Source organism: Schistocerca serialis, chromosome 2, assembly GCF_023864345.2.
Source record: "Schistocerca serialis cubense isolate TAMUIC-IGC-003099 chromosome 2, iqSchSeri2.2, whole genome shotgun sequence".
NCBI lineage: Eukaryota > Metazoa > Arthropoda > Insecta > Orthoptera > Acrididae > Schistocerca > Schistocerca serialis.
Window position 1 is genome coordinate 1,084,207,848 of NC_064639.1, and position 15,798 is coordinate 1,084,223,645.

Genomic DNA, 15,798 nt, shown 5'->3' on the forward strand with positions numbered 1-15,798 from the left:
GTTACACGTCTCGGTCACCTCTTGTTCGCACTGACGGCACTTTGAACAGTAAACGTTACATTTCAGATTTGTTACGACCCATTGCTCTACTCTTCATTCGATCCCTGCTAAGCGCTACATTTCAGCAGGATAATGCACGACCACATGTTGCAGGTCCTGTACGGGCTTTTCTGGATACAGAAAATGTTCGACTGCTGCCCTGGCGAGCACATTCTCCAGATCTCTCAGTAATCGAAAACGTCTGGTCAATGGTGGCCGAGCAACTGGCAAGTCATAATACGCCAATCATTATTCTTGATGAACTGTGGTATCGTGTTGAAGCTGCATGGGCAGCTGTACCTGTACACGCCATCCAAGCTCTGTTTGACTCAATGCCCAGGCGTATCAAGGCCGTTATTACGGCCAGAGGTGGTTGTTCTGGGTACTGCTTTCTCAGGATCTATGCACCAAAATTGCGTGAAACTGTAATCACATGTCAGTTCTAGTACAATATATTTGTGCAATGATACTCATTTATCATCTGCATTTCTTCTTGGTGTAGCAATTTTAATGGCTAGTAGTGTACAGCCGATGGTAGTCATTAGTCGCAGTTCCGAATTCATCTGATTTGTATATAGTTATGTGCTCTGCGTCTGACTTAGAGCGTTATCTACCTGCAATCATTAACAACAAATGTCTCCATACCACTGTCAGCACAGGGCTTCCAACGCATGTTGTGACGAATCAGGCACACCGATGGGGATCCTATTACAGTACCCTCCTTTTGACGAGCGAAGATGTCTGTGAAGTACTCCATTTCTCTGTCACATCTTGGACATAAATCGAGTCTTGAATTTGGTATAGGTATGAAGCGCGTATGGCTACACTTCTCGTGATCTACGTATCCAAAATGCATGAATGGGGCTCGTAGGAAAAGGGTACGTCTTAGGATCTTTTAGTACGTTAGTGCATAAAATGCGGAAATATTCCTGTAGAAAATCAAACAGCACATGGGTCTGACCATATACATATGGAAAACTATGGAAAAATATGAAAATGGAAACATTTGTAAAATTCGAGGAGAATCTGCTTTAATGACGATGCCTGGGCGTGAAATACGTAAAAATTTAGGGACGTACGACGACAATGTTGCAGGGTTGCCCTACCACAATGCGGAGGATCTTTCTACCTCAAACTCTATCCTAAGAATGTGAGAATGCTGTGTGACTCCCATTTGCAAACATAAGATAGAATCGTAAACGTAAATTACGCAGTACGATCAAAGTACTAGAAATATATTGATCGGTATAGGTCACTATCTGGTATACTTTGGTGTATATGTTCGAGAATCAACCATAAATGGGCGCACTGCATAGTCATCTACGTATCTACATTCACGATCTGCAATATGGTACACGCAAAGTAATGGAGGGGTTGTTTGGCGATAAAACAGAAATTCGGAATTCCTGTCGTTGGTCGGCGTTGAAACTACGGAAAAAGTGATATAATTCTTCAAATTGGTAGCATTATCAACTTCGGAGCTTATTACAGCGCATCGCCCCATATCAACGGTGCTTTTTGCGTCCCACCCTTGCGCTGGTATGCTGCTGATTACCACATAATGATTGACTGACACTACTTGTTTGAGTTACAGAGTCTTGGTGGGAGCAGTACCTTCCAGGGATGCCTCGGATTGCCTGCACGAAAAAGTTATCGCATAGAAGATTTCAATATGAGGGATCAGTCAAAACAGGACAGCTACACATCTGCTATCCTGTAACTCTGAAAGATGAGATTAATTGTAGAGATGATCAGTCACCTTTGGGCAACTGTTGGAAACGTTCCACGATGTCGCAAAATTTTCCAGTTTCGGTATATTGCAATGTCTTCCACATTTTTCTGAGTAATAACCACCACCTCTACTTTATATTTCAGTCGACCTGTGTGTTGTGGGAGTAGTATAGTTCACGACATGTGATATCCAGATTTTTGTGGAAGTCAGTACAGCGAAACGTGTTAATGTTGGTTCAGCACCTGCGCAGACCTCAAAGTTGTGGTGGAATATATAGCGGCTTACAAAACTGCTTCAAAGGTCTTGGAGGTGTTACAGTAGAAAAAAAACTGGTCATGGAAGAACAACAGAGAGACCCTCACTTGCAGCTGATTGTCTGTGGGGTATAGTCCTCCTACACTACTGCCAACGAAACTTTATACATTGGTCTGTGCAGCGTCTGGAATCACTGGCGACCTGCTCCAATGGATCAATATGGGTATATTTAATAGGATCACCACATATGCTTGATACTAGCATGCAGAAGGTACTTGATTTTGATGTTCAGCAATGGATGACATTAATGGAGTTTTTTTTATAGTTTGCAGTTTTTCTCTGTTGGATGGCATAAAATAACAAGGATAGAGATAACGTTTTTGTGACTGACATAAATGTTCCCTGAGGGATGCAGATCTCCTTCGGGCTGCAGTACCTGTGTGTAGTTTGCAGACGCACCACAAGGCGCAGCAAAATCCTCGTCCTTCTTCCAGTTTCCATATGATGTGGAGTCTTCCTAATTTTTCCAATAAGAAGCTCCGATGTAACTGCTCACACAGTTTTTTCAACCATCTCATGTTGCAGGCGAAAGTTTCATATGGCTCTGGTCTTACACATTGTATATGGTTGGCAGAGCTATTACAACATGTTCTCATTTCCACTTAGTGGCCAAAACATGGTCCTGTCATATTAACTCAGCTCACTGTGCTTCTCCACAGGATGCAGAGAGTCTTCAATATAGAAATGATAATTAAATGGACACCCTAGCTGCAAACAGGCGTTGATGTACTTCATTGGGGACATGCTGAAAATGTGTGCCCCGACCGGGACTCGAACCCGGGATCTCCTGCTTACATGGCAGACGCTCTATCCATCTGAGCCACCGTGGGCACGATAGTGCGACTGCAGGGACTTATCCCTTGCACGCTCCCCGTGAGATCCACATTCCCAACATGTCCACACCACTGCATTCGTAGTACGCCTAATAGATGTTTGCCCATCATCTCACGGGGAGCGTGCAAGGGATAAGTCCCTGCAGTCGCACTATCGTGCCCACGGTGGCTCAGATGGATAGAGCGTCTGCCATGTAAGCAGGAGATCCCGGGTTCGAGTCCCGGACGGGGCACACATTTTCAGCATGTCCCCAATGAAGTACATCAACGCCTGTTTGCAGCTAGGGTGTCCATTTAATTATCATTTCATTTCTAGCAAAGCTGCATGGTCATCCACGGCAACTGTTCTTTCGGGAACAGATGCTACCGTCATATATAATCTTCAATATAGTGCTCTCTGACTTTCGCTCAGTTCCGACTTAAATTGGACCGATCACATGGACAAAACTGGAGGGACGGCCGGGCAGGGACTGAGGAAGATTTACAAGATGTAAAGGAGCTGTCTAAAAGTACCATACTGGAATTTTGCTGCATGGTGTCCCTAGCAGATAGGTTCGAAAAAGATGATCTGTTTTGAAGTATGAGTGTGTTAAGGAAATGATTGACCAGTGGCTGTAGTAATTAAAAGACGTCTCCAAACGATCCAGTGCAAGAATGTGGTTGAATGGAAAGTTGTGATTCTAAATTGCAGATAGCATTTTTACTAAAAGGTGAAACACTATCAGTGGTTCTTGTGTGTCTATAGAACCAAGACCGCTTTTTATACATGGTGTCAGTAATATAGTCATTGTGATTGTGTTTTTAATAGTACAGTCGTTACGCGAAATGTATGTTGCCAGTGATAGAATCCTGCTCAAAAGGTGCTCAAAAGTTAGGAGGCATCCTGTGACAGAGGTAGATCTTAGCACTCCATTATGAGCCTAAAATGAGTTTAATATTCTAGTCGTGTGATGCATTACTTAACAGATATTAAGCTGATTAGAAGAAAACTTTTTTGTACCTGATGAGAAAATACTTAGAGCAAACGTCGTATATGCCATACTGTTATAGGATTTTCGCAACATGTAACTACACTTTAGCGATATTAAAATGAATGTACACTCCAATTTCATGTTTCTTCGAAAAGAACTTGTATAAAAGGGAGGAATCTACGTCTCACGTCTCACCTTTGTCGGGTGAGAAAAATCAAAGTAACAGGTGTTTTAGCTCGATGATTATCCCACCCATGTAAATTTATCAGTTGACTTCTTGGTGACAGGCTCTCTCCAACCTCTGAGCGTTCGGTAAAGCCGGTGTGTGGGTGCTGTTGTATGGGAATGCATCTGCTGGCATAGCCGATACATGTGCAGTCTCTCGTCACCAGTGCTCGCTGTATGGTGCAATGTCTCTGCCGTCAACGAATGGCCCGATCGTAGCTCCTGGCAGTCAGCAGATGGCATGCTCTTCCCGATCCATGTTTATTCGATCGCTTGGATTTTTTCAGGATATATTTTTATTGGAAACGTTGTGCTAGAGGAAGGTGTTCGTACACACAAATGTCTGTGCATACAAGTCCTCAGATATATTTACTGCTATGATATATTGGTGGTGAAATTTCATTACTTGATTTACCTAATGTTTGCGCGTGATACTCAAATGTTGAAAAGATGTTTTAATACGAATAAGGATGATCATCAGGTGGAGCTGAGTGTTATAAGTGATCTATTTGACTCCTTTAAATTGTTAAGGAATTAATGTGACATGATAGTGCAAATGGATTATTTCACTCTATGTTTCATATCTAAATTACATCAGCTCCACCTTTGTCTCCAACATTAAGCAATAGGAGAGATGTAAGCCTCTGTCTGTGTGTTTCGAGAAATTGGTTCACACAGACAAACAGGGAGTGGCATCTAGAGAAGCAACATATGCAATGTTTTATGACATCTTCAAGATATGTCTGGTTTACAGTATTCCTCATATTACCTAACATCAAATTTAATAAATCCTGAAGCAGTTCATGTACAATGGCAAGTGTACCACGAAGAAAGTGTACCAGGATGGCTAGGGTAATTTAGAGTCCATAGCGGAATTAAAAAGTGTAACTGTTTAAAAATCCCATCCTAGTTCCTATGTCACCTGCAAAGCAAACTATAGCTCCCTCTCGGTCTCTCTTTTGATATGACATTTAGTTCCAATCTTTTTAAAGAGCTTTTTGAGTCATCCTGCTAGGTTTGTGACATCGTCAATTTGTGTGTGTGTGCTACCTCTAACAACCCTACCACAATAAAGGTCAAAAATTAATTATGATTGTAGTGTTACTCACGCTGCTAAATATTGCATTTTTGGGCAACAACAAAGTTATATTATGTGGCAGGTGTCATCAGAGCACAGTTAATAAAGTCATTTATTGAAATAATGAATAAACTAGGCACTCATCTTTTCGTGTTTCCCACGCTGGTCTCGTTGTGAACTCATGGCTCAATCTAGGTAGTGATGATTCCAAGCTCGGATGCAAAGAGGCCTAGGTGTTATTCTGCGATATTCAAAAGTTTTATAGATGTGTTTCATAAACCATTCTTGAAGATTAAACTTTTGCAAGTTAGGACAATGGCGTTGTAAAAAAGTAATCAGCACTCTGAATTTAAGTTACCCTTCTTTTTTATTACTTTTGTTGCAATATCACGTAACTCGTTCCAAAACATCACCTCACAGTATAAAACATACATGAAAATATCTCCCTCACTGTTAAAGTTCACATTTTACAAACTGACAACAATTTGCGTCTTTTTAACATGACGACCAAAGCTTGACTCTCTAATAACCGCTTACGCGCCCAAAAATCAGAGTTACAAGTACGTCAAAGATCATAGTGACAAAAGAGAGAATTCACATAAGAATAACATCATTGCAATATATACATATCGATGTATCGAGGTACCTCTACATTAATGAAATCAAATCTGAATGTTGTCACAGAAATATGTTAACTATTTTACAGAAACACAGTGGAATATTGCTGGTATCGAAAGGTTGAAGTGAGGTGCCGCAATGGTTACGTAATTCAAGCACCATACTGCACGCCCTTATATCCCCTAATCACGTTCATGTGACCGGAAATTAATTATTTATTGACTTCAGATGTATTTCTGGGTGCATTCCCAGTCAGGCTTGTGCTTTGGAAGGAAGAAGCTCCATGTGCACTGTCATCCAACAGGTTGGTTCTTGCATGCAGAAACAGAAAGTGACCACATGAGATGGCAGAGAACACCGACTGGATGTGTGCTTTTGCTCCAGGGATTAGCAAGTACTCCACAGAGCTGTGGGGCAGCCTACGGCTGATAGTACTGCAATGAGCTCCCTGGCACTTACAAGTGCGTCGGTGGATCCCAATACTGGGTAGCCTGCGTGGGTGGCGATACACAAGAAAGTTTTTCAGCTATATGATCTGTGACAGCGTAATTACGTATTCCTTATATGATTGGAATGAAAAAGCACCATAATTGTTTAAATACTCCACTCACTGTAGTCGATATACTGCCAAATTCTTTAAATAAAGTATATTCAGTGCACCACCCAGTATCCCATAATTTTTTTAAATAAATATTCCTCACATTGCCTTTTCTACCAGAAAGTACTTAAGCAATATTCCATACACTGCAGTCGATTACCAGCCAAATGAACCGTCAAATGAGTTATTTCCCCACCAATGTCTAGCTGGTGGTACCCGTGGTCTAGGGGTAGAGTCTTTGATTCATAATCAAAACGTCTTCGGTCCCGGGTTCGATCCCCGCCACTGCCTAAATTTTGATAAATAATCAGCATTGGCGGCCGAAGACTTCTGGCATAAGAAGTCAGCCTCATTCTGCCAATGGCCTTGTCAAAGAGGGCGGAGGAGCGGATAGAGGTTCAGGGCACTCTCTTATCCTAGGGGTGGGAAATTGCCCCTAAAGGCGGAAGAATCAGCAATGATCAACGACATGAGGATGCAGAAGGCAATGGAAACCACTGCATGCCTGTAATTGAAGAAGTGTCATGATGATCTCTCCATTGGCAAAAGATTCCGGAATAGTCCCCCATTCGGATCTCCGGGAGGGGACTGCCAAGGGGGAGGTTACCATGAGAAAAAGATTGAATAATCAACGAAAGGATAACGTTCTACGAGTCGGGGCGTGGAATGTCAGAAGCTTGAACGTGGTAGGGAAACCAGAAAATCTGAAAAGGGAAATGCAAAGGCTCAATCTAAATATAGTAGGGGTCAGTGAAGTGAAGTGGATGGAAGACAATGATTTATGGTCAGATGAGTATCGGGTAATATCAACAGCAGCAGAAAATGGTATAACAGGTGTAGGATTCGTTATGAATAGGAAGGCAGGGCAGAGGGTGTGTTACTGTGAACAGTTCAGTGACCGGGTTGTTCTAATCAGAGTAGACAGCAGACCAACACCGACAACGATAGTTCAGGTATACATGCCGACGTCGCAAGCTGAAGATGAACAGATAGAGAAAGTGTATGAGGATATTGAAAGGGTAATGCAGTATGTAAAGGGGGACGAAAATCTAATAGTCATGAGCGACTGGAATGCAGTTGTAGGGGAAGGAGTAGAAGAAAAGGCTACAGGAGAATATGGGCTTGGGACAAGGAATGAAAGAGGAGAAAGACTAATTGAGTTCTGTAACAAGTTGCAGCTAGTAATAGCGAACACCCTGTTCAAGAATCACAAGAGGAGGAGGTATACTTGGAAAAGGCCGGGAGATACGGGAAGATTTCAATTAGATCATGGTCAGACAGAGATTCCGAAATCAGATACTGGATTGTAAGGCGTACCCAGGAGCAGATATAGACTCAGATCACAATATAGTAGTGATGAAGAGTAGGCTGAAGTTCAAGACATTAGTCAGGAAGAATAAATACGCAAAAAAGTGGGATACGGAAGTACTAAGGAATGACGAGATACGTTTGAAGTTCTCTAACGCTATAGATACAGCAATAAGGAATAGCGCAGTAGGCAGTACAGTTGAAGAGGAATGGACATCTCTAAAACGGGCTATCACAAAAGTTGGGAAGGAAAACATAGGTGCAAAGAAGGTAGCTGCGAAGAAACCATGGGTAACAGAAGAAATACTTCAGTTGATTGATGAAAGGAGGAAGTACAAACATGCTCCGGGAAAATCAGGAATACAGAAATACAAGTCGCTGAGAAATGAAATAAATAGGAAGTGCAGGGAAGCTAAGACGAAATGGCTGCAGGAAAAATGTGAACACATCGCAAAAGACATGATTGTCGGAAGGACAGACTCAGCATACAGGACAGTCGAAACAACCTTTGGTGACATTAAAAGCAACGGTGTAATATTAAGAGTGCAACGGGAATTCCACTGTTAAACGCAGAGGAGAGAGCAGATAGGTGGAAAGAATACATTGAAAGCCTCTATGAGGGTGAAGATTTGTCTGATGTGGTAGAAGAAGAAACAGGAGTCGATTTAGAAGAGATAGGGGATCCAGTATTAGAATCGGAATTTAAAAGAGCTTTGGAGGACTTACGGTCAAATAAGGCAGAAGGGATAGATAACATTCCATCAGAATTTCTAAAATCATTAGGGGAAGTGGCAACAAAACGACTATTCACGTTGGTGTGTAGAATATATGAGTCTGGCGATATACCATCAGACTTTCGGAAAAGCATCATCCACACAATTCCGAAGACGGCAAGAGTTGACAAGTGCGAGAATTATCGCACAATCAGCTTAACAGCTCATGCATCGAAGCTGCTTACAAGAATAATATACAGAAGAATGGAAAAGAAAATTGAGAATGCGCTAGGTGACGATCAGTTTGGCTTTAGGAAAAGTAAAGGGAGGAGAGAGGCAATTCTGACGTTACGGCTAATAATGGAAGCAAGGCTAAAGAAAAATCAAGACACTTTCGTAGGATTTGTCGACCCGGAAAAAGCGTTCGACAATGTAAAATGGTGCAAGCTGTTCGAGATTCTGAAAAAAGTAGGGGTAAGCTATAGGGAGAGACGGGTCGCAAGTGGAATTAACATACAAGGTGAAAGGATATCAATGATACGATTCGCTGATGACATTGCTATCCTGAGTGAAAGTGAAGGAGAATTAAATGATCTGCTGAACGGAATGAACAGTCTAATGAGTACACAGTATGGTTTGAGAGTAAATCGGAGAAAGACGAAGGTAATGAGAAGTTGCAGAAATGAGAACAGCGAGAAACTTAACATCAGGATTGATGGTCACGAAGTCAATGAAGTTAAGGAATTCTGCTACCTAGGCAGTAAAATAACCAATGACGGACGGAGCAAGGAGGATATCAAAAGCAGACTCGCTATGGCAGAAAAGGCATTTCTGGCCAAGAGAAGTCTACTAATATCAAATACCGGCCTTAATTTGAGGAAGAAATTTCTGAGGATGTACGTCTGGAGTACAGCATTGTATAGTAGTGAAACATGGACTGTGGGAAAACCGGAACAGAACAGAATCGAAGCATTTGAGATGTGGTGCTATAGACGAATGTTGAAAATTAGGTGGGCTGATAAAATAAGGAATGAGGAGGTTCTACGCAGAATCGGAGAGGAAAGGAATATGTGGAAAACACTGATAAGGAGAAGGGACAGGATGATTGGACATCTGCTAAGACATGAGGGAATGACTTCCATGGTAGTAGAGGGAGCTGTAGAGGGCAAAAACTGTAGAGGAAGACAGAGATTGGAATACGTCAAGCAAATAATTGAGGACGTAGGTTGCAAGTGCTACTCTGAGATGAAGAGGTTAGTACAGGAAAGGAATTCGTGGCGGGCCGCATCAAACCAGTCAGTAGACTGATGACCAAAAAAAAAGTCTACCTGGGGGGAGGGGAAGGGGAGGTTCAAAAATGGCTATGAGTACTATGGGACTTAACTGCTAAGGTCATCAGTCCCCTAGAACTTAGAACTACTTAAACCTAACTAACCTAAGGACATCACACACATCCATGCCCGAAGCAGGATTCGAACCTGCAACTGTAGCGGTTGCGCAGTTCCATACTGAAGCGCTAAAACCGCTCGGCCACTCCGGCCGGCGGGGAGGGGAGGGCTCAGTGCTTTCCAGAGGGGGAGGGGTTAACTATTTGGACAGTTTAATTAATTAGTCAATCACGTTCATAGAGTGGGATGGGGATATTCGAATAACCCAGGTGTGAAAGTGTACCTGTATTGGTCATGGAGGGGGGGGAGGGTTAGTGGATTTCTGAGAGATGGGGGAGGAGGAGGAGGGGAGGGGGTTGGCATGGGAGGTTTCTTAGAAGGACAGATTATCCCCAAGGTGTCGTAAATCATACGGGTGGTGTTGTAATCCAACTAGCAGAACAATATGATAAGGACCTGTCAATTAAACGAGAACAGTATCCTTGCCCCTCCATGTATGCTTGCCCTGAAGGCAACCCACAATGTGCACCGGTACCACTACTTACGGTCACAAGATGACAGGGCTCTGGATAGGCATGTGGCCATTGTGACCAGCATATGACTCTGACACTTCGTACTGCACCCACAGCAGGAATCTGAACAGCAACTGGCACCACAGAGACACAACGAGCTGTTACAAATCTGTCACTTCAAGAACAGCTCCGTGCCAGACTCCCTGTAATGTGCATTCCACAGACCCCAAACAACTGCCATTTGCGACTTCGATGGTGTCAAGCAGAGAGCTCATTGGAGGGCCAGGTTGAGGTCTGTTGTGTTTTCTGATGAAATCTGATGGCTTTCTGTTAGTTAGAAGGAGGCCAGTCGAGGGCCTGCAAACAACCTGTCTGCATGCTGGACCTAACCCTGCAGCTGTGGTCTGGGGTGCGATTTCGTATAACAGCAGGAGCACTCCCGTGGCTATCCCACCCACTCTGACTGCATATCTGCACACCAGTCAGATGATTCACCTTGTTGTGCTGCCATTCATGACAACATTCCAGGGACGCTTTCCAACAGGATAACGCTCACCCACGTACCGCTATTGTAACCCAACATGCTCTACAGATGGACTACATGTTGCTCAGGTCAGCTCGATAACCAAATCTGCCTCCTATAGGGCATATACGGGAAATCAGCGGGCGACAACTCCTGCGTCACCCACGAACTGCATTAACCTTCCCTGTATTAAAAAAATGTTGTGTGACGAAGGCCTCCCGTCGGGTAGACCGTTCGCCGGGTGCAAGTCTTTCGATTTGACGCCACTTCGGCGACCTGCGCGTCGATGGGGCTGAAATGATGATGAGTAGGACAACACAACACCCAGTCCCTGAGCGGAGAAAATCTTCGACCCAGCCGGGAATCGAACCCAGGCCTTAGGATTGACATTCCATCGCGCTGGCCACTCAGCTACCGGGGGCGGACGTCCCTGTACTGACCGACCACGTGCAACAAGCATGGAACTCCATCCCACAAACTGACATGTGGCACTTGTATAACACAACGCATGCACATTCTGGCGGTTACACCGGTTATTAACGCATCAGCCCGTCACATTTGCAATGGCTTATCTCGTGCCCTCATTAATCTGTGATCTTGCAATGTTTATCACTATCATATGTCACCAGGAAAATTTTATCCCCGAAATTTCATTGTATTAATTATTTTTTGGTGTTGCGATATTTTTCCGTCAGTGTGTATCTAATGTTTGATACAAAATCAGTGACGGTATCAACGGGTCTGTTAAAAATTTACAACTACTTAGTGAAACGCTTGTTAAATTGAGATATGTAGCACGTTAAGTCATTTTATTATTATGATGAATCAACGCGCAGATGTACGTTTGAAGGAGCAGCTCAGTGCAGAATGTTAGCGAAGTTGCATGCGAAGTAGGTTCTCAGGTAGGAGAGTGGACGGAATACTTCTTAAGTAATCGGAACCAACGTGTTGCCCTGGACGGAGAATGTTGATCAGGGACAGAGGTGTCGCCAGGAATGCCGCAGGTCAGCGTGACGAGAGCACTCTTGTTTTCTACATAAATGATCTGACACGTAACATCAGTAACAATCTGCCACTATTTGCTGTTTACACGCTAGCGTACTGGAAAGTGCAGCGTTGAGAGACTACAGGATGATACAGGATGGTTTAGACTGTAGTTCTATTTAGTGTAATCAACAACAGCTTGCTCTTAATTAAAAAATGTAAATTAATTAAGATGAACAGGAAAAACGATGGTATAATGTTCCAATACAGCATTAGTGGCGTGCTGTTTGACACAGTTCGTCGAATAAATGTCTTGGGGGAATGATGCAAAGCGATATGAAATAGAGCGAAGGTCGGTTTAAGAAAAAGCGACTGGTCGAATTCGGTTTAATGGGAGAATTCTAGGAAAGTGTAGCTCATCTATAAAGGGGACAGCACATAAAACACTAGTGTTATCCTTTCTCGAATATTGCTCGAGTGTTTGGGATCCCCACCAAGTCGTACTAAGGTGTTGCTAGACTAGATACCTACAGATATAGTCGTTCTTCCCTCGCTCCATTTGCGAATGAAATTGGAAAGACAGTGACTAGTAACAGTACAAGGTACCCACCGCCATGCACCGTATAGAAGCTTGTGCAGTATGCATGTAGGTGTATATGCAGAACTTTATATCTAGCATGTAACAGTACGTATGACAAACTGTAGCAAGACTTCGTTTGACTTCCAAAGGTTCTACAGAAATTTTCACAAACTTTGTTTTTGTAATTGTGGCGGAAGTTTGAAGCTAGTGGGACATATCAGCAATGTAAGAGCCTATGTTATGCTGAAATGTGTTCATCATCGGTAGTTACATTCTTAGTCAAGGAATTTGAACTGCGGTGTCCGAATTCAGCAGACAAAATTTCATCACAGCCTTTTCGGGGTGTTCTAGTGTAAAGAATAGGTGAAACTGGTTTACAATAATCATCTTCAGTTTGAAGCTCTTCTATTCATATTTGCTAACAAACAGATTTGGTTTCGGAGAAGTTGCACCGTGAGCTAAACACAATTTCTTATTTTTCTTTTTATTCCCCATTCATTTTTCGCTGAAGTTTCAGCATCATTACTGGGTTTTACGATATCATATATAAACCATGAAAAATGCTCTTTACTACTGGTACACACATAACTTGATATTTTGAAGACACTATTTACGTACTGGGAGGCAATCAATGAATTTTATGAAATAAAATCGTCATAGCTTCTGAACAGTTTGTGTTAGGGCATTTAAACTGCACGGTCGGTCGCGGGGCATGATGGAAATTGGTATGCGCGTGGTTTAGCAACAAAGCCCACTTTTTTTTGGATGGGTTCGTCAATAAGCAAAATTGGCTCATTTGGGGGACTGAGAATCCGCATTTCGCGACCGAGACGTCTCTTCGCCCTTAACAGGTAACTGGGTGGCGTGCAATCACCAGTCACGAAATAATCAGTGCCATATTCCTTGGTGGCACGATGACTATCGAACGGTACGTGAAGGTTTTGGAAGATGATTTCATCCCCATTGTCCAAAGTGACCCGGATTTCGACAAGATGTGGTTCATGCAAAACGGAGCTCGACCCCCACCGAAGCAGGAGAGTGTCTGATGTTCTGGAAGAGGACTTTGGAGACTGTATTCTGGATGTGGTGTACCCTTAGGCCACTAACATGGGCATCGATTGGCTTCCATATTCTCCATATCTGAAGACATGCGACTCCTTTCTGTCGGGCTGTATTAAAAACAAGGTGTACAGCAACAACTCCAAAACCATTACTGAGCTGAAAACAGTCACTCAGGAGCTTATGTACAGTATCTATTTTCCGACACTTAAGCGGGTCACGCAGAATTTCACTATTCGTCTACGCCACATTATCAACAGCAGGCATATCGAACATGTCATAACCTAAATCCGAAGATCTGTAGGGACGTTTCCATGTTGAATAAAGTGTGTACAAGCCGTAGTTTCTGATTTACTTTTTCTCATATAGTTCAATATTGCCACCCTGTATCTGAAAAACGGACAAAATTTTGTAGACATACCTCGTTACCGCATGCTGCGGAATTCCTGGATTTTATGTAATTTAATGCCGTTGTTTTGTCTCATCTGCAACTTAATCTAGAACAGTTATTTAACTATAAAATTTACGACTCGGCATGTTATGGTTATGTCTACCATTAGCTCACACTATATGGAAGATCGTGGTATGTGTGTGTGTTTGGAAAGGGTGGTTTGTGGTGTTTACGGGTAAAAATTCGGAATAGGTATTAATATCCATGGAGAAGAAATAAAAACTTTGAGGTTCGCCGATGAAACTAATTGTGTCAGAGATAGGAAAGGACTTGGAAGAGCAGTTGAATGGAATGGACAGTGTCTTGAAAGGAGGATATAAGATAAACATCAAGAAAATCTAAACGAGAATAATGGAATGTAGTCGAATTAAGTCGGGTGATGCTGACGGTATTAGATTAGGAAATGAGACACTTAAAGTAGTAAAGGAGTTTTGCTATTTGGGGAGCAAAATAACTGATGACGGTCGAAGTAGAGAGGATATAAAATGTAGACTGGCAATTGGAAGGAAAGCGTTTCCGAAGAAGAGAAATTTGTTAACATCGAGTATAGATTTAAGTGTCAGGAAGTCGTTTCTGAAAGTATTTGTATGGAGGGTAGCCATGTATGGAAGTGAAACACGGACGATAAATAGTTTGGACAAGAAGAGAATAGAAGCTTTCTAAATGTGGTGCTACAGAAGAATGCTGAAGATTAGATGGGTAGATCACATAACTAATGAGGAGGTATTGAATAGAATAGGGGACAACAGAAATTTGTGGCACAACTTGACTAGAAGAAAGGATCAGTTGGTAGGACATGTTCTGACGCATCAAGGGATCACAAATTTAGCATTGGAGTGCAGCGTGGAGGGTAAAAATCGTAGAGGGAGACCAAGAGATTAATACACTAAGCAGATTCAGAAGGACGTAGGTTGCAGTAAGTACAGGGAGATGAAGAAGCTTGCACAGGATAGCGTAGCATGGAGAGCTGCATCATACCAGTCTCAGGACTGAAGACCACAACAACAACATGAGTTGGTGTCGTGTGATAGTTCTTTGAGGGTAAAACTCTATTCTTTGCCCTTAGAGAACTATCAGACAACACCAACCCATAGACACCCCATACACCATTCAAAAACCATACACACCCACCCACCCAACACCCACCCGCCCTCACACACACTCACACACACACAAACACGCGCACGCGCGCGTTGCGCGCGATCGCACTGTAAGAGAAGGTGAGTGGTGACGAGAACAGAAGGGGTTAGCAGGGAGAGACGATGTTTTGCCGACCTGTGTAGCCGTCGAATACACGGTTAGTGCAGGTGATAACCTTGCCTGAGAAACAGCGCCATCGAAGTTGCCGTAGAGTTTCGGGCTTGGTAGGGCGGTTCCGCCTTGAAACGTGAAGACTGCCGGAGCGAGAGTCGAGCTGCGACCCCGCTGCGGCCGTCAATCAGAGAGCCTCGTGTTCCCGCAGCTGCGGCGCAAGTTGCGCCCCCGGGGGCCGCAACACGGCCGCATCTCGGTCACGCAAATTATTACGCTCCGAACGCGCAGCGGTCGATACTAACCAGGAGCTAGACGCCGGCCCGACTGCCTGCCACGCTGCCGATCGCTGCGAGCCGACGGCGGACACCGCACAGCCGATACTGTTGCAAACGGAATGCTTCCGCCCTGTCTTGGAAATACGCTAATGGGCCAAAACATTATGAGCACCGTCTGAGGCGTAGCGGCATATAACGATTCTGCCTTGGAGGCGGTCTAGTGGGAGATGTGTCTCAGAGCTGGATACTGACAGATGGTGACGCGAGACCGGACGCGCACGTAGTTTATGTATCAGCCGATAGAGGACAATATTGGATAGGGGGACTGTGATTTTAGTTTCG

The 15,798-nt window shown here is 43.4% G+C and overlaps 2 non-coding genes across 2 annotated transcripts; one reads left to right on the top strand and one right to left on the bottom strand.

The window, feature by feature from the left end:
- Positions 1 to 2,842: 2,842 nt before the first annotated feature.
- On the bottom strand, positions 2,843 to 2,917 carry Trnat-ugu (transfer RNA threonine (anticodon UGU)). Its single transcript has one exon. It is a non-coding gene; the product is annotated as a tRNA-Thr (tRNA).
- Positions 2,918 to 3,077: 160 nt separating this feature from the next.
- On the top strand, positions 3,078 to 3,152 carry Trnat-ugu (transfer RNA threonine (anticodon UGU)). The gene has a single exon. It is a non-coding gene; the product is annotated as a tRNA-Thr (tRNA).
- The last annotated feature ends 12,646 nt before the right edge of the window (positions 3,153 to 15,798 follow it).